This window comes from Macaca fascicularis, chromosome 17 (assembly GCF_037993035.2).
Source record: "Macaca fascicularis isolate 582-1 chromosome 17, T2T-MFA8v1.1".
NCBI lineage: Eukaryota > Metazoa > Chordata > Mammalia > Primates > Cercopithecidae > Macaca > Macaca fascicularis.
The window spans coordinates 48,457,756-48,476,259 of record NC_088391.1 but is presented as its reverse complement, the minus strand read 5'-3'; positions in this window follow the sequence as shown (position 1 = coordinate 48,476,259).

Below are 18,504 nucleotides of genomic sequence, written 5' to 3'. Positions count from 1 at the left end.
GTGAAATCATCTCACAGTGTTACAGCTTTCCCCTCAAGTAGCCTTTCGCTAAGACAGTTCTTGTGGAATTGGCAAAGTGATATTTGGAAGCCCATAGATGGCTATGGTGAAAAAGGAAATATCCTCAGATGAAATCTGGAAAGAAGATTTCTGAGAAACTGTTCTGCGATGTGTGACTTCCACTCACAGAGTTACATCTGTATTTCGTGGTTCTCTTTGCTAGCCTTATTTCTGTGGAATCTGAGAACAGATATTTCGGATCCCTTTGAAGACTATAGGGCCAAAGGAAATATCCTCCGATAACAAAGAGAAAGAAGCTTTCTGAGAAACTTCTTTGTGTTCTGTGAAATCATCTCACAGAGATACAGCTTTCCCCTCAAGAAGCCTTTCGCTAAGACAGTTCTTGTGGAAATGGCAAAGTGATATTTGTATGCCCATAGAGGGCTATGGTGAAAAAGGAAATATCCTCAGATGAAATCTGGAAAGAAGCTTTCTGACAAACTGCTCTGTGATGAGTTACTTCCACTCACAGAGTTACATCTGCATTTCGTGGATCTCTTTGCTAGCCTTATTTCTGTGGAATCTGAGAACAGATATTTCGGATCCCTTTGAAGACTGTAGGGCCAAAGGAAATATCCTCCCATAACAAAGAGAAAGAAGCTTTCTGAGAAACTTCTTTGTGTTCTGTGAAATCATCTCACAGAGTTACAGCTTTCCCCTCAAGAAGCCTTTCGCTTACACAGTTCTTGTGGAATTGGCAAAGGGATATTTGGAAGCCCATAGAGGGCTATGTTGAAAAAGGAAATATCCTCAGATGAAATCTGGAAAGAAGCTTTCTGAGAAACTGCTTAGTGTTCTGATAATTCATCTCACAGAGTTACATCTGTATTTCGTGGATCTCTTTGCTAGCCTTATTTCTGTGGAATCTGAGAACAGATATTTCGGATCCCTTTGAAGACTATAGGGCCAAAGGAAATATCCTCCGATAACAAAGAGAAAGAAGCTTTCTGAGAAACTTCTTTGTGTTCTGTGAAATCATCTCACAGAGTTACAGCTTTCCCCTCAAGAAGCCTTTTGCTTAGACAGTTCTTGTGGAATTGGCAAAGGGATATTTGGAAGCCCATAGAAGGCTATGGTGAAAAAGGAAATATCCTCAGATGAAATCTGGAAAGAAGCTTTCTGAGAGACTGCTTAGATTTCTGTTAATTCATCTCACAGAGTTACATCCGTATTTCGTGGATCTTTTTGCTAGCCTTATTTCTGTGGAATCTGAGAACAGATATTTCGGATCCCTTTGAAGACTATAGGGCCGAAGGAAATATCCTCCGATAACAAAGAGAAAGAAGCTTTCTGAGAAACTTCTTTGTGTTCTGTGAAATCATCTCACAGAGTTACAGCTTTCCCCTCAAGAAACCTTTCGCTAAGACAGTTCTTGTGAAATTGGCAAAGGGATATTTGGAAGCCCATAGAGGGCTATGGTGAAAAAGGAAATATCCTCAGATGAAATCTGGAAAGAAACTTTCTGAGAAACTGCTTAGTGTTCTGTTAATTCATCTCACAGAGTTACATCTGTATTTCGTGGTTCTCTTTGCTAGCCTTATTTCTGTGGAATCTGAGAACAGATATTTCAGATACCTTTGAAGAGTATAGGGCCAAAGGAAATATCCTCCGATAACAAAGAGAAAGAAGCTTTCTGAGAAACTTCTTTGTGTTCTGTGAAATCAACTCACAGAGTGACAGCTTTCCCCTCAAGAAGCCTTTCGCTAAGACAGTTGTTGTGGAATTGGCAAAGTGATATTTGGAAGCCCATAGAGGGCTATGGTGAAAAAGGAAATATCCTCAGATGAAATCTGGAAAGAAGCTTTCTGAGAAACTGCTCTGTGATGAGTTACTTCCACTCATAGAGTTACATCTGTATTTCGTGGATCTCTTTGCTAGCCTTATTTCTGTGGAATCTGAGAACAGATATTTCGGATCCCTTTGAAGACTATAGGGCCAAAGGAAATATCCTCCCATAACAAAGAGAAAGAAGCTTTCTGAGAAACTTCTTTGTGTTCTGTGAAATCATCTCACAGAGTTACAGCTTTCCCCTCAAGAAGCCTTTCGCTTAGACAGTTCTTGTGGAATTGGCAAAGGGATATTTGGAAGCCCTTAGAGGGCTATGGTGAAAAAGGAAATATCCTCAGATGAAATCTGGAAAGAAGCTTTCTGAGAAACTGCTTAGTGTTCTGTTAATTCATCTCACAGAGTTTCATCTGTATTTCGTGGATCTCTTTGCTAGCCTTATTTCTGTGGAATCTGAGAACAGATATTTCGGATCCCTTTGAAGAGTATAGGGCCAAAGGAAATATCCTCCCATAACAAAGAGAAAGAATTTTTCTGAGAAACTTCTTTGTGTCTGTGAAATCATCTCACAGTGTTACAGCTTTCCCCTCAAGAAGCCTTTCTCTAAGACAGTTCTTGTGGAATTGGCAAAGTGATATTTGGAAGCCCATAGAGGGCTATGGTGAAAAAGGAAATATCCTCAGATGAAATCTGGAAAGAAGCTTTCTGAGAAACTGTTCTGCGATGTGTGACTTCCACTCACAGAGTTACATCTGTATTTCGTGGATCTCTTTGCTAGCCTTATTTCTGTGGAATCTGAGAACATATATTTCGGATCCCTTTGAAGACTATAGGGCCAAAGTAAATATCCTCCGATAACAAAGAGAAAGAAGCTTTCTGAGAAACTTCTTTGTGTTCTGTGAAATCATCTCACAGTGTTACAGCTTTCCCCTCAAGAAGCCTTTCGCTAAGACAGTTCTTGTGGAATTGGCAAAAGGATATTTGGAAACCCCTAGAGGGCTAAGGTGAAAAAGGAAATACCCTCAGATGAAATCTGGAAAGAAGCTTTCTGAGAAACTGCTTAGTGTTCTGTTAATTCATCTCACAGAGTTACATCTATATTTCGTGGATTTCTTTGCTAGCCTTATTTCTGTGGAATCTGAGAACAGATATTTCGGATCCCTTTGAAGACTATAGGGCCAAAGGAAATATCCTCCGATAACAAAGAGAAAGAAGCTTTCTGAGAAACTTCTTTGTGTTCTGTGAAATCATCTCACAGAGATACAGCTTTCCCCTCAAGAAGCCTTTCGCTAAGACACTTCTTGTGGAATTGGCAAAGTGATATTTGGAAGCCCATAGAGGGCTATGGTGAAAAAGGAAATATTCTCAGATGAAATCTGGAAAGAAGCTTTCTGAGAAACTGCTCTGTGATGAGTTACTTTCACTCACAGAGTTACATCTGTATTTCGTCGATCTCTTTGCTAGCCTTATTTCTGTGGAATCTGAGAACAGATATTTCGGATCCCTTTGAAGACTGTAGGGCCAAAGGAAATATCCTCCCATAACAAAGTGAAAGAAGCTTTCTGAGAAACTTCTTTGTGTTCTGTGAAATCATCTCACAGAGTGACAGCTTTCCCCTCAAGAAGCCTTTCGCTTAGACAGTTCTTGTGGAATTGGCAAAGGGATATTTGGAAGCCCATAGAGGGCTATGGTGAAAAAGGAAATATCCTCAGATGAAATCTGGAAAGAAGCTTTCTGAGAAACTGCTTAGTGTTCTGTTAATTCATCTCACAGAGTTACATCTGTATTTCGTGGATCTCTTTGCTAGCCTTATTTCTGTGGAATCTGAGAACAGATATTTCGGATCCCTTTGAAGACTATAGGGCCAAATGAAATATCCTCCGATAACAAAGAGAAAGAAGCTTTCTGAGAAACTTCTTTGTGTTCTGTGAAATCATCTCACAGAGTTACAGCTTTCCCCTCAAGAAGCCTTTTGCTTAGACAGTTCTTGTGGAATTGGCAAAGGGATATTTGGAAGCCCATAGAGGGCTATGGTGAAAAAGGAAATATCCTCAGATGAAATCTGGAAAGAAGCTTTCTGAGAGACTGCTTAGTTTTCTGTTAATTCATCTCACAGAGTTACATCCGTATTTCGTGGATCTCTTTGCTAGCCTTATTTCTGTGGAATCTGAGAACATATATTTCGGATCCCTTTGAAGACTATAGGGCCAAAGGAAATATCCTCCCATAACAAAGAGAAAGAAGCTTTCTGAGAAACTTCTTTGTGTTCTGTGAAATCATCTCACAGAGTTACAGCTTTCCCCTCAAGAAGCCTTTCGCTAAGACAGTTGTTGTGGAATTGGCAAAGTGATATTTGGAAGCCCATAGAGGGCTATGGTGAAAAAGGAAATATCCTCAGATGAAATCTGGAAAGAAGCTTTCTGAGAAACTGCTCTGTGATGTGTGACTTCCACTCACAGAGTTACATCTGTATTTCGTGGATCTCTTTGCTAGCCTTATTTCTGTGGAGTCCGAGAACAGATATTTCGGATCCCTTTGAAGACTATAGAGCCAAAGGAAATATCCTCCGATAACAAAGAGAAAGAAGCTTTCTGAGAAACTTCTTTGTGTTCTGTGAAATCATCTCACAGTGTTACAGCTTTCGCCTCAAGAAGCCTTTCGCTAAGACAGTTCTTGTGGAATTGGCAAAGGGATATTTGGAAACCCCTAGAGGGCTATGGTGAAAAAGGAAATATCCTCAGATGAAATCTGGAAAGAAGCTTTCTGAGAAACTGCTTAGTGTTCTCTTAATTCATCTCACAGAGTTACATCTATATTTCGTGGATTTCTTTGCTAGCCTTATTTCTGTGGAATCTGAGAACAGATATTTCGGATCCCTTTGAAGACTGTAGGGCCAAAGGAAATATCCTCCGATAACAAAGAGAAAGAAGCTTTCTGAGAAACTTCTTTGTGTTCTGTGAAATCATCTCACAGAGATACAGCTTTCTCCTCAAGAAGCCTTTCGCTAAGACAGTTCTTGTGGAATTGGCAAAGTGATATTTGGAAGCCCATAGAGGGCTATGGTGAAAAAGGAAATATCCTCAGATGAAATCTGGAAAGAAGCTTTCTGAGAAACTGCTCTATGATGAGTTACTTCCACTCACAGACTTACATCTGTATTTCATGGATATCTTTGCTAGCCTTATTTCTGTGGAATCTGAGAACAGATATTTCGGATCCCTTTGAAGACTATAGGGCCAAACGAAATATCCTCCCATAACAAAGAGAAAGAAGCTTTCTGAGAAACTTCTTTGTGTTCTGTGAAATCATCTCACAGAGTTACAGCTTTCCCCTCAAGAAGCCTTTCGCTTAGACAGTTCTTGTGGAATTGGCAAAGTGATATTTGGAAGCCCATAGAGGGCAATGGTGAAAAAGGAATTATCCTCAGATGAAATCTGGAAAGAAGCTTTCTGAGAAACTGCTTAGTGTTCTGTTAATTCATCTCACAGAGTTACATCTGTATTTCGTGGATCTCTTTGCTAGCCTTATTTCTGTGGAATCTGAGAACAGATATTTCGGATCCCTTTGAAGACTATAGGGCCAAAGGAAATATCCTCCGATAACAAAGAGAAAGAAGCTTTCTGAGAAACTTCTTTGTGTTCTGTGAAATCATCTCACAGAGATACAGCTTTCCCCTCAAGCCTTTCGCTAAGACAGTTCTTGTGGAATTGGCAAAGTGATATTTGGAAGCCCATAGAGGGCTATGGTGAAAAAGGAAATATCCTCAGATGAAATCTGGAAAGAAGCTTTCTGAGAAACTGCTCTGTGATGAGTTACTTCCACTCACAGAGTTACATCTGCATTTCGTGGACCTCTTTGCTAGCCTTATTTCTGTGGAATCTGAGAACAGATATTTCGGATCCCTTTGAAGACTGTAGGGCCAAAGGAAATATCCTCCCATAACAAAGAGAAAGAAGCTTTCTGAGAAACTTCTTTGTGTTCTGTGAAATCATCTCACAGAGTTACAGCTTTCCCCTCAAGAAGCCATTCGCTTACACAGTTCTTGTGGAATTGGCAAAGGGATATTTGGAAGCCCATAGAGGGCTATGTTGAAAAAGGAAATATCCTCAGATGAAATCTGGAAAGAACTTTCTGAGAAACTGCTTAGTGTTCTGTTAATTCATCTCACAGAGTTACATCTGTATTTCGTGGATCTCTTTGCTAGCCTTATTTCTGTGGAATCTGAGAACAGATATTTCGGATCCCTTTGAAAACTATAAGGCCAAAGGAAATATCCTCCCATAACAAAGAGAAAGAAGCTTTCTGAGAAACTTCTTTGTGTTCTGTGAAATCATCTCACAGAGTTGCAGCTTTCCCCTCAAGAAGCCTTTCGCTTAGACAGTTCTTGTGGAATTGGCAAAGGGATATTTGGAAACCCATAGAGGCCTATGGTGAAAAAGGAAATATCCTCAGATGAAATCTAGAAAGAAGCTTTCTGAGAAATTGCTCTGTGATGTGTGACTTCCACTCACAGAGTTACATCTGTATTTCGTGGATCTCTTTGCTAGCCTTATTTCTGTGGAATCTGAGAACAGATATTTCGGATCCCTTTGAAGACTATAGGGCCAAAGGAAATATCCTCCCATAACAAAGAGAAAGAAGCTTTCTGAGAAACTTCTTTGTGTTCTGGGAAATCATCTCACAGTGTTACAGCTTTCCCCTCAAGAAGCCTTTCGCTAAGACAGTTCTTGTGGAATTGGCAAAGTGATATTTGGAAGCCCATAGAGGGCTACGGTGAAAAAGGAAATATCCTCAGATGAAATCTGGAAAGAAGTTTTCTGAGAAACTGTTCTGCGATGTGTGACTTCCACTCACAGAGTTACATCTGTATTTCGTGGTTCTCTTTGCTAGCCTTATTTCTGTGGAATCTGAGAACAGATATTTCGGATCCCTTTGAAGACTATAGGGCCAAAGGAAATATCTTCCGATAACAAAGAGAAAGAAGCTTTCTGAGAAACTTATTTGTGTTCTTTGAAATGATCTCACAGTGTTACAGCTTTCCCCTCAAGAAGCCTTTCGCTAAGACAGTTCTTGTAGAATTGGCAAAGGGATATTTGGAAACCCCTAGAGGGCTATGGTGAAAAAGGAAATATCCTCAGATGAAATCTGGAAAGAAGCTTTCTGAGAAACTGCTTAGTGTTCTCTTAATTCATCTCACAGAGTTACATCTATATTTCGTGGATTTCTTTGCTAGCCTTATTTCTGCGGAATCTGAGAACAGATATTTCGGATCCCTTTGAAGACTATAGGGCCAAAGGAAATATCCTCCGATAACAAAGAGAAAGAAGCTTTCTGAGAAACTTCTTTGTGTTCTGTGAAATCATCTCACAGAGTTACAGCTTTCCCCTCAAGAAGCCTTTCGCTAAGACAGTTCTTGTGGAATTGGCAAAGTGATATTTGGAAGCCCATAGAGGGCTATGGTGAAAAAGGAAATATCCTCAGATGAAATCTGGAAAGAAGCTTTCTGAGAAACTGCTCTGTGATGAGTTACTTCCACTCACAGAGTTACATCTGCATTTCGTGGTTCTCTTTGCTAGCCTTATTTTTGTGGAATCTGAGAACAGATATTTCGGATCCCTTTGAAGACTGTAGGGCCAAAGGAAATATCCTCCCATAACAAAGAGAAAGAAGCTTTCTGAGAAACTTCTTTGTGTTCTGTGAAATCATCTCACAGAGATACAGCTTTCCCCTCAAGAAGCCTTTCGCTTAGACAGTCCTTGTGGAATTGGCAAAGGGACATGTGGAAGCCCATAGAGGGCAATGTTGAAAAAGGAAATATCCTCAGATGAAATCTGGAAAGAAGCTTTCTGAGAAACTGCTTAGTGTTCTGTTAATTCATCTTACAGAGTTACATCTGTTTTTCGTGGATCTCTTTGCTAGCCTTATTTCTGTGGAATCTGAGAACAGATATTTCGGATCCCTTTGAAGACTATAGGGCCAAAGGAAATATCCTCCGATAACAAAGAGAAAGAAGCTTTCTGAGAAACTTCTTTGTGTTCTGTGAAATCATCTCACAGAGTTACAGCTTTCCCCTCAAGAAGCCTTTCGCTCAGACAGTTCTTGTGGAATGGGTAAAGGGATATTTGGAAGCCATAGAGGGCTATGGTGAAAAAGGAAATATCCTCAGATGAAATCTGGAAAGAAGCTTTCTGAGAAACTGCTTAGTGTTCTGATAATTCATCCCACAGAGTTACATCTGTATTTCGTGGATCTCTTTGCTAGCCTTATTTCTGTGGAATCTGAGAACAGATATTTCGGATCCCTTTGAAGAGTATAGGGCCAAAGGAAATATCCTCCGATAACAAAGAGAAAGAAGCTTTCTGAGAAACTTCTTTGTGTTCTGTGAAATCATCTCACAGAGTTACAGCTTTCCCCTCAAGATGCCTTTCGCTAAGACAGTTGTTGTGGAATTGGCAAAGTGATATTTGGAAGCCCATAAAGGGCTATGGTGAAAAAGGAAATATCCTCAGATGAAATCTGGAAAGAAGCTTTCTGAGAAACTGCTCTGTGATGTGTGACTTCCACTCACAGAGTTACATCTGTATTTCGTGGATCTCTTTGCTAGCCTTATTTCTGTGGAATCTGAGAACAGATATTTCGGATCCCTTTGAAGACTATAGGGCCAAAGGAAATATCCTCCGATAACAAAGAGAAAGAAGCTTTCTGAGAAACTTCTTTGTGTTCTGTGAAATCATCTCACAGAGATACAGCTTTCCCCTCAAGAAGCCTTTCGCTAAGACAGTTCTTGTGGAAATGGCAAAGTGATATTTGGATGCCCATAGAGGGCTATGGTGAAAAAGGAAATATCCTCAGATGAAATCTGGAAAGAAGCTTTCTGAGAAACTGCTCTGTGGTGAGTTACTTCCACTCACAGAGTTACATCTGCATTTCGTGGATCTCTTTGCTAGCCTTATTTCTGTGGAATCTGAGAACAGATATTTCGGATCCCTTTGAAGACTGTAGGGCCAAAGGAAATATCCTCCCATAACAAAGAGAAAGAAGCTTTCTGAGAAACTTCTTTGTGTTCTGTGAAATCATCTCACAGAGTTACAGCTTTCCCCTCAAGAAGCCTTTCGCTTACACAGTTCTTGTGGAATTGGCAAAGGGATATTTGGAAGCCCATAGAGGGCTATGTTGAAAAAGGAAATATCCTCAGATGAAATCTGGAAAGAAGCTTTCTGAGAAACTGCTTAGTGTTCTGATAATTCATCTCACAGAGTTACATCTGTATTTCGTGGATCTCTTTGCTAGCCTTATTTCTGTGGAATCTGAGAACAGATATTTCGGATCCCTTTGAAGACTATAGGGCCAAAGGAAATATCCTCCGATAACAAAGAGAAAGAAGCTTTCTGAGAAACTTCTTTGTGTTCTGTGAAATCATCTCACAGAGTTACAGCTTTCCCCTCAAGAAGCCTTTGCTTAGACAGTTCTTGTGGAATTGGCAAAGGGATATTTGGAAGCCCATAGAGGGCTATGGTGAAAAAGGAAATATCCTCAGATGAAATCTGGAAAGAAGCTTTCTGAGAGACTGCTTAGATTTCTGTTAATTCATCTCACAGAGTTACATCCGTATTTCGTGGATCTCTTTGCTAGCCTTATTTCGGTGGAATCTGAGAACAGATATTTCGGATCCCTTTGAAGACTATAGGGCCGAAGGAAATATCCTCCGATAACAAAGAGAAAGAAGCTTTCTGAGAAACTTCTTTGTGTTCTGTGAAATCATCTCACAGAGTTACAGCTTTCCCCTCAAGAAACCTTTCGCTAAGACAGTTCTTGTGGAATTGGCAAAGGGATATTTGGAAGCCCATAGAGGGCTATGGTGAAAAAGGAAATATCCTCAGATGAAATCTGGAAAGAAACTTTCTGAGAAACTGCTTAGTGTTCTGTTAATTCATCTCACAGAGTTACATCTGTATTTCGTGGTTCTCTTTGCTAGCCTTATTTCTGTGGAATCTGAGAACAGATATTTCAGATACCTTTGAAGAGTATAGGGCCAAAGGAAATATCCTCCGATAACAAAGAGAAAGAAGCTTTCTGAGAAACTTCTTTGTGTTCTGTGAAATCAACTCACAGAGTGACAGCTTTCCCCTCAAGAAGCCTTTCGCTAAGACAGTTGTTGTGGAATTGGCAAAGTGATATTTGGAAGCCCATAGAGGGCTATGGTGAAAAAGGAAATATCCTCAGATGAAATCTGGAAAGAAGCTTTCTGAGAAACTGCTCTGTGATGAGTTACTTCCACTCATAGAGTTACATCTGTATTTCGTGGATCTCTTTGCTAGCCTTATTTCTGTGGAATCTGAGAACAGATATTTCGGATCCCTTTGAAGACTATAGGGCCAAAGGAAATATCCTCCCATAACAAAGAGAAAGAAGCTTTCTGAGAAACTTCTTTGTGTTCTGTGAAATCATCTCACAGAGTTACAGCTTTCCCCTCAAGAAGCCTTTCGCTTAGACAGTTCTTGTGGAATTGGCAAAGGGATATTTGGAAGCCCTTAGAGGGCTATGGTGAAAAAGGAAATATCCTCAGATGAAATCTGGAAAGAAGCTTTCTGAGAAACTGCTTAGTGTTCTGTTAATTCATCTCACAGAGTTTCATCTGTATTTCGTGGATCTCTTTGCTAGCCTTATTTCTGTGGAATCTGAGAACAGATATTTCGGATCCCTTTGAAGAGTATAGGGCCAAAGGAAATATCCTCCCATAACAAAGAGAAAGAAGTTTTCTGAGAAACTTCTTTGTGTCTGTGAAATCATCTCACAGTGTTACAGCTTTCCCCTCAAGAAGCCTTTCTCTAAGACAGTTCTTGTGGAATTGGCAAAGTGATATTTGGAAGCCCATAGAGGGCTATGGTGAAAAAGGAAATATCCTCAGATGAAATCTGGAAAGAAGCTTTCTGAGAAACTGTTCTGCGATGTGTGACTTCCACTCACAGAGTTACATCTGTATTTCGTGGATCTCTTTGCTAGCCTTATTTCTGTGGAATCTGAGAACATATATTTCGGATCCCTTTGAAGACTATAGGGCCAAAGTAAATATCCTCCGATAACAAAGAGAAAGAAGCTTTCTGAGAAACTTCTTTGTGTTCTGTGAAATCATCTCACAGTGTTACAGCTTTCCCCTCAAGAAGCCTTTCGCTAAGACAGTTCTTGTGGAATTGGCAAAAGGATATTTGGAAACCCCTAGAGGGCTAAGGTGAAAAAGGAAATACCCTCAGATGAAATCTGGAAAGAAGCTTTCTGAGAAACTGCTTAGTGTTCTGTTAATTCATCTCACAGAGTTACATCTATATTTCGTGGATTTCTTTGCTAGCCTTATTTCTGTGGAATCTGAAAACAGATATTTCGGATCCCTTTGAAGACTATAGGGCCAAAGGAAATATCCTCCGATAACAAAGAGAAAGAAGCTTTCTGAGAAACTTCTTTGTGTTCTGTGAAATCATCTCACAGAGATACAGCTTTCCCCTCAAGAAGCCTTTCGCTAAGACACTTCTTGTGGATTTGGCAAAGTGATATTTGGAAGCCCATAGAGGGCTATGGTGAAAAAGGAAATATCCTCAGATGAAATCTGGAAAGAAGCTTTCTGAGAAACTGCTCTGTGATGAGTTACTTCCACTCACAGAGTTACATCTGTATTTCGTGGATCTCTTTGCTAGCCTTATTTCTGTGGAATCTGAGAACAGATATTTCGGATCCCTTTGAAGACTGTAGGGCCAAAGGAAATATCCTCCCATAACAAAGTGAAAGAAGCTTTCTGAGAAACTTCTTTGTGTTCTGTGAAATCATCTCACAGAGTGACAGCTTTCCCCTCAAGAAGCCTTTCGCTTAGACAGTTCTTGTGGAATTGGCAAAGGGATATTTGGAAGCCCATAGAGGGCTATGGTGAAAAAGGAAATATCCTCAGATGAAATCTGGAAAGAAGCTTTCTGAGAAACTGCTTAGTGTTCTGTTAATTCATCTCACAGAGTTACATCTGTATTTCGTGGATCTCTTTGCTAGCCTTATTTCTGTGGAATCTGAGAACAGATATTTCGGATCCCTTTGAAGACTATAGGGCCAAATGAAATATCCTCCGATAACAAAGAGAAAGAAGCTTTCTGAGAAACTTCTTTGTGTTCTGTGAAATCATCTCACAGAGTTACAGCTTTCCCCTCAAGAAGCCTTTTGCTTAGACAGTTCTTGTGGAATTGGCAAAGGGATATTTGGAAGCCCATAGAGGGCTATGGTGAAAAAGGAAATATCCTCAGATGAAATCTGGAAAGAAGCTTTCTGAGAGACTGCTTAGTTTTCTGTTAATTCATCTCACAGAGTTACATCCGTATTTCGTGGATCTCTTTGCTAGCCTTATTTCTGTGGAATCTGAGAACAGATATTTCGGATCCCTTTGAAGACTATAGGGCCAAAGGAAATATCCTCCCATAACAAAGAGAAAGAAGCTTTCTGAGAAACTTCTTTGTGTTCTGTGAAATCATCTCACAGAGTTACAGCTTTCCCCTCAAGAAGCCTTTCGCTAAGACAGTTGTTGTGGAATTGGCAAAGTGATATTTGGAAGCCCATAGAGGGCTATGGTGAAAAAGGAAATATCCTCAGGTGAAATCTGGAAAGAAGCTTTCTGAGAAACTGCTCTGTGATGTGTGACTTCCACTCACAGAGTTACATCTGTATTTCGTGGATCTCTTTGCTAGCCTTATTTCTGTGGAGTCCGAGAACAGATATTTCGGATCCCTTTGAAGACTATAGAGCCAAAGGAAATATCCTCCAATAACAAAGAGAAAGAAGCTTTCTGAGAAACTTCTTTGTGTTCTGTGAAATCATCTCACAGTGTTACAGCTTTCCCCTCAAGAAGCCTTTCGCTAAGACAGTTCTTGTGGAATTGGCAAAGGGATATTTGGAAACCCCTAGAGGGCAATGGTGAAAAAGGAAATCTCCTCAGATGAAATCTGGAAAGAAGCTTTCTGAGAAACTGCTTAGTGTTCTCTTAATTCATCTCACAGAGTAACAACTATATTTCGTGGATTTCTTTGCTAGCCTAATTTCTGTGGAATCTGAGAACAGATATTTCGGATCCCTTTGAAGACTATAGGGCCAAAGGAAATATCCTCCCATAACAAAGAGAAAGAAGCTTTCTGAGAAACTTCTTTGTGTTCTGTGAAATCATCTCACAGTGTTACAGCTTTCCCCTCAAGAAGCCTTTCGCTAAGACAGTTCTTGTGGAATTGGCAAAGTGATATTTGGAAGCCCTTTGATGGCTATGGTGAAAAAGGAAATATCCTCAGATGAAATCTGGAAAGAAAATTTCTGAGAAACTGTTCTGCGTTGTGTGACTTCCACTCACAGAGTTACATCTGTATTTCGTGGTTCTCTTTGCTAGCCTTATTTCTGTGGAATCTGAGAACAGATATTTCGGATCCCTTTGAAGACTATAGGGCCAAAGGAAATATCCTCCGATAACAAAGAGAAAGAAGCTTTCTGAGAAACTTCTTTGTGTTCTGTGAAATCATATCACAGAGATACAGCTTTCCCCTCAAGAAGCCTTTCGCTAAGACACTTCTTGTGGAATTGGCAAAGTGATATTTGGAAGCCCATAGAGGGCTATGGTGAAAAAGGAAATATCCTCAGATGAAATCTGGAAAGAAGCTTTCTGAGAAACTGCTCTGTGATGAGTTACTTCCACTCACAGAGTTACATCTGTATTTCGTGGATCTCTTTGCTAGCCTTATTTCTGTGGAATCTGAGAACAGATATTTCGGATCCCTTTGAAGACTGTAGGGCCAAAGGAAATATCCTCCCATAACAAAGTGAAAGAAGCTTTCTGAGAAACTTCTTTGTGTTCTGTGAAATCATCTCACAGAGTGACAGCTTTCCCCTCAAGAAGCCTTTCGCTTAGACAGTTCTTGTGGAATTGGCAAAGGGATATTTGGAAGCCCATAGAGGGCTATGGTGAAAAAGGAAATATCCTCAGATGAAATCTGGAAAGAAGCTTTCTGAGAAACTGCTTAGTGTTCTGTTAATTCATCTCACAGAGTTACATCTGTATTTCGTGGATCTCTTTGCTAGCCTTATTTCTGTGGAATCTGAGAACAGATATTTCGGATCCCTTTGAAGACTATAGGGCCAAATGAAATATCCTCCGATAACAAAGAGAAAGAAGCTTTCTGAGAAACTTCTTTGTGTTCTGTGAAATCATCTCACAGAGTTACAGCTTTCCCCTCAAGAAGCCTTTTGCTTAGACAGTTCTTGTGGAATTGGCAAAGGGATATTTGGAAGCCCATAGAGGGCTATGGTGAAAAAGGAAATATCCTCAGATGAAATCTGGAAAGAAGCTTTCTGAGAGACTGCTTAGTTTTCTGTTAATTCATCTCACAGAGTTACATCCGTATTTCGTGGATCTCTTTGCTAGCCTTATTTCTGTGGAATCTGAGAACAGATATTTCGGATCCCTTTGAAGACTATAGGGCCAAAGGAAATATCCTCCCATAACAAAGAGAAAGAAGCTTTCTGAGAAACTTCTTTGTGTTCTGTGAAATCATCTCACAGAGTTACAGCTTTCCCCTCAAGAAGCCTTTCGCTAAGACAGTTGTTGTGGAATTGGCAAAGTGATATTTGGAAGCCCATAGAGGGCTATGGTGAAAAAGGAAATATCCTCAGATGAAATCTGGAAAGAAGCTTTCTGAGAAACTGCTCTGTGATGTGTGACTTCCACTCACAGAGTTACATCTGTATTTCGTGGATCTCTTTGCTAGCCTTATTTCTGTGGAGTCCGAGAACAGATATTTCGGATCCCTTTGAAGACTATAGAGCCAAAGGAAATATCCTCCGATAACAAAGAGAAAGAAGCTTTCTGAGAAACTTCTTTGTGTTCTGTGAAATCATCTCACAGTGTTACAGCTTTCCCCTCAAGAAGCCTTTCGCTAAGACAGTTCTTGTGGAATTGGCAAAGGGATATTTGGAAACCCCTAGAGGGCTATGGTGAAAAAGGAAATATCCTCAGATGAAATCTGGAAAGAAGCTTTCTGAGAAACTGCTTAGTGTTCTCTTAATTCATCTCACAGAGTAACAACTATATTTCGTGGATTTCTTTGCTAGCCTTATTTCTGTGGAATCTGAGAACAGATATTTCGGATCCCTTTGAAGACTATAGGGCCAAAGGAAATATCCTCCCATAACAAAGAGAAAGAAGCTTTCTGAGAAACTTCTTTGTGTTCTGTGAAATCATCTCACAGTGTTACAGCTTTCCCCTCAAGAAGCCTTTCGCTAAGACAGTTCTTGTGGAATTGGCAAAGTGATATTTGGAAGCCCATTGATGGCTATGGTGAAAAAGGAAATATCCTCAGATGAAATCTGGAAAGAAAATTTCTGAGAAACTGTTCTGCGTTGTGTGACTTCCACTCACAGAGTTACATCTGTATTTCGTGGTTCTCTTTGCTAGCCTTATTTCTGTGGAATCTGAGAACAGATATTTCGGATCCCTTTGAAGACTATAGGGCCAAAGGAAATATCCTCCGATAACAAAGAGAAAGAAGCTTTCTGAGAAACTTCTTTGTGTTCTGTGAAATCATCTCACAGAGATACAGCTTTCCCCTCAAGAAGCCTTTCGCTAAGACACTTCTTGTGGAATTGGCAAAGTGATATTTGGAAGCCCATAGAGGGCTATGGTGAAAAAGGAAATATCCTCAGATGAAATCTGGAAAGAAGCTTTCTGAGAAACTGCTCTGTGATGAGTTACTTCCACTCACAGAGTTACATCTGTATTTCGTGGTTCTCTTTGCTAGCCTTATTTCTGTGGAATCTGAGAACAGATATTTCGGATCCCTTTGAAGACTGTAGGGCCAAAGGAAATATCCTCCCATAACAAAGTGAAAGAAGCTTTCTGAGAAACTTCTTTGTGTTCTGTGAAATCATCTCACAGAGTGACAGCTTTCCCCTCAAGAAGCCTTTCGCTTAGACAGTTCTTGTGGAATTGGCAAAGGGATATTTGGAAGCCCATAGAGGGCTATGGTGAAAAAGGAAATATCCTCAGATGAAATCTGGAAAGAAGCTTTCTGAGAAACTGCTTAGTGTTCTGTTAATTCATCTCACAGAGTTACATCTGTATTTCGTGGATCTCTTTGCTAGCCTTATTTCTGTGGAATCTGAGAACAGATATTTCGGGTCCCTTTGAAGACTATAGGGCCAAAGGAAATATCCTCCGATAACAAAGAGAAAGAAGCTTTCTGAGAAACTTCTTTGTGTTCTGTGAAATCATCTCACAGTGTTACAGCTTTCCCCTCAAGAAGCCTTTCGCTAAGACAGTTCTTGTGGAATTGGCAAAAGGATATTTGGAAACCCCTAGAGGGCTATGGTGAAAAAGGAAATATCCTCAGATGAAATCTGGAAAGAAGCTTTCTGAGAAACTGCTTAGTGTTCTCTTAATTCATCTCACAGAGTAACAACTATATTTCGTGGATTTCTTTGCTAGCCTTATTTCTGTGGAATCTGAGAACAGATATTTCGGATCCCTTTGAAGACTATAGGGCCAAAGGAAATATCCTCCCATAACAAAGAGAAAGAAGCTTTCTGAGAAACTTCTTTGTGTTCTGTGAAATCATCTCACAGTGTTACAGCTTTCCCCTCAAGAAGCCTTTCGCTAAGACAGTTCTTGTGGAATTGGCAAAGTGATATTTGGAAGCCCATTGATGGCTATGGTGAAAAAGGAAATATCCTCAGATGAAATCTGGAAAGAAAATTTCTGAGAAACTGTTCTGCGTTGTGTGACTTCCACTCACAGAGTTACATCTGTATTTCGTGGTTCTCTTTGCTAGCCTTATTTCTGTGGAATCTGAGAACAGATATTTCGGATCCCTTTGAAGACTATAGGGCCAAAGGAAATATCCTCCGATAACAAAGAGAAAGAAGCTTTCTGAGAAACTTCTTTGTGTTCTGTGAAATCATCTCACAGAGATACAGCTTTCCCCTCAAGAAGCCTTTCGCTAAGACACTTCTTGTGGAATTGGCAAAGTGATATTTGGAAGCCCATAGAGGGCTATGGTGAAAAAGGAAATATCCTCAGATGAAATCTGGAAAGAAGCTTTCTGAGAAACTGCTCTGTGATGAGTTACTTCCACTCACAGAGTTACATCTGTATTTCGTGGATCTCTTTGCTAGCCTTATTTCTGTGGAATCTGAGAACAGATATTTCGGATCCCTTTGAAGACTGTAGGGCCAAAGGAAATATCCTCCCATAACAAAGTGAAAGAAGCTTTCTGAGAAACTTCTTTGTGTTCTGTGAAATCATCTCACAGAGTGACAGCTTTCCCCTCAAGAAGCCTTTCGCTTAGACAGTTCTTGTGGAATTGGCAAAGGGATATTTGGAAGCCCATAGAGGGCTATGGTGAAAAAGGAAATATCCTCAGATGAAATCTGGAAAGAAGCTTTCTGAGAAACTGCTTAGTGTTCTGTTAATTCATCTCACAGAGTTACATCTGTATTTCGTGGATCTCTTTGCTAGCCTTATTTCTGTGGAATCTGAGAACAGATATTTCGGGTCCCTTTGAAGACTATAGGGCCAAAGGAAATATCCTCCGATAACAAAGAGAAAGAAGCTTTCTGAGAAACTTCTTTGTGTTCTGTGAAATCATCTCACAGTGTTACAGCTTTCCCCTCAAGAAGCCTTTCGCTAAGACAGTTCTTGTGGAATTGGCAAAAGGATATTTGGAAACCCCTAGAGGGCTATGGTGAAAAAGGAAATATCCTCAGATGAAATCTGGAAAGAAGCTTTCTGAGAAACTGCTTAGTGTTCTGTTAATTCGTCTCACAGAGTTACATCTATATTTCGTGGATTTCTTTGCTAGCCTTATTTCTGTGGAATCTGAGAACAGATATTTCGGATCCCTTTGAAGACTATAGGGCCAAAGGAAATATCCTCCGATATAAAAAGAGAAAGAAGCTTTCTGAGAAACTTCTTTGTGTTCTGTGAAATCATCTCACAGAGATACAGCTTTCCCCTCAAGAAGCCTTTCGCTAAGACACTTCTTGTGGAATTGGCAAAGTGATATTTGGAAGCCCATAGAGGGCTATGGTGAAAAAGGAAATATCCTCAGATGAAATCTGGAAAGAAGCTTTCTGAGAAACTGCTCTGTGATGAGTTACTTCCACTCACAGAGTTACATCTGTATTTCGTGGATCTCTTTGCTAGCCTTATTTCTGTGGAATCTGAGAACAGATATTTCGGATCCCTTTGAAGACTGTAGGGCCAAAGGAAATATCCTCCCATAACAAAGAGAAAGAAGCTTTCTGAGAAACTTCTTTGTGTTCTGTGAAATCATCTCACAGAGTGACAGCTTTCCCCTCAAGAAGCCTTTCGCTTAGACAGTTCTTGTGGAATTGGCAAAGGGATATTTGGAAGCCCATAGAGGGCTATGGTGAAACAGGAAATATCCTCAGATGAAATCTGGAAAGAAGCTTTCTGAGAAACTGCTTAGTGTTCTGTTAATTCATCTCACAGAGTTACATCTGTATTTCGTGGATCTCTTTGCTAGCCTTATTTCTGTGGAATCTGAGAACAGATATTTCGGATCCCTTTGAAGACTATAGGGCCAAAGGAAATATCCTCCGATAACAAAGAGAAAGAAGCTTTCTGAGAAACTT